General features: G+C 46.6%; 1 non-coding gene across 1 annotated transcript; it reads left to right on the forward strand.

Annotated features, from left to right (window-relative positions):
* Nucleotides 1-336: 336 nt before the first annotated feature.
* On the forward strand, nt 337-409 carry Trnat-ugu. The gene has a single exon. It is a non-coding gene; the product is annotated as a tRNA-Thr (tRNA).
* Nucleotides 410-1216: the final 807 nt, after the last annotated feature.

Here is a 1216-nt window from a genome sequence, read left to right on the forward strand (position 1 = left end):
TTTGTCATGATGAAATTAATCCCTGGAGAAGGGGACAAACAAAATCAGTTGGTAGAGCGCTCCACTTGTAATGGAGAGGTCCCGGGTTCGATACCCGGACCAGGCGGATTTTTTCGGTCGGTCACCGGTCACCTAGCTGTGTTTGGAGATTTATGTTTGTCCCTTGTCCCTCTTGTTCCCCTTCTCCAGGGATTAATTTCATCGTTATTGTCCAGCTCGCTTGCCCCTTTGCATTTAATTGCATTATAATTAGAACATTAAATTGCAAGTTTCACCCTTGTTGGTGTTAGACTGGTGGTAGCTGATAAAAACCCGTTTGCTCTACTGACGTCTAACCCCTGGTTAGCTCAGTTGGTAGAGCGCTCCACTTGTAATGGAGAGGTCCCGGGTTCGATACCCGGACCAGGCGGATTTTTTCGGTCGGTCACCGGTCACCTAGCTGTGTTTGGAGGTTTATGTTTGACCCTTGTCCTTCTTGTGTCCCTTTCTCCAGGGATTAATTTCATCAATATTGTCCAGCTCGCTTGCCACTTTGCATTTAATTGCATTATAATTATAAGGTTTGTCACACAGAGTCGGAGGCGCGTTCCCACCGGCGGTGCGATCTAGTCGCGCGATAACGTTCATCGCAAAAGCGAACATCGCGGGCAAAAAGCGACGCGATTTGAGCAGTCGCTTCTCGACTCGACTTTTTTGCGGTGCGATCTAGTGGCGGAGCGGCTGAGCCAATCAATGGCGTTCGGAGCGAGAGTTTTCAAGAAGCGACTCGCCAACGAAGGCGTTTTACTCGCTTATCGCACACGCCGGTGTGACCATCTAATTTTATTTTGTTTTGCGATGCGATCTAGTCGCATCGCGCGACTGCCTATATCGCCGGTGGGAATGTTTAGTTTTAGCGATTGAAGTGACCATTTATTCTGACTGCGATACTCCGGTGTTAAAGCCGTGGCTTCTACAAGCTGTTAAGTTTCATTTTAAAAAGAAAAAAAAAAGTGTTAGTATTTGGAGGTGTTGCGTTTGGATAATGCACATTTTTTGCGCGAAGGCAAATTACGTAAATGGGACTTGTGGAATGTCAACATATCATTTTCGACGAGATAGTTGGGTGAAGTCGAGTCAACACATTCGTTCACTCGCATTCACACAACGCGTGAAGCTCTACCATGTAATGTCTTAACGTCCATGGCACATTAAACAAATTCGCCAGTTTCGTCCG

The sequence above is a fragment of the Ixodes scapularis genome, unplaced genomic scaffold, assembly GCF_016920785.2.
Source record: "Ixodes scapularis isolate PalLabHiFi unplaced genomic scaffold, ASM1692078v2 ptg000597l_1___fragment_3__unscaffolded, whole genome shotgun sequence".
NCBI classification, from domain to species: Eukaryota; Metazoa; Arthropoda; class Arachnida; order Ixodida; family Ixodidae; genus Ixodes; species Ixodes scapularis.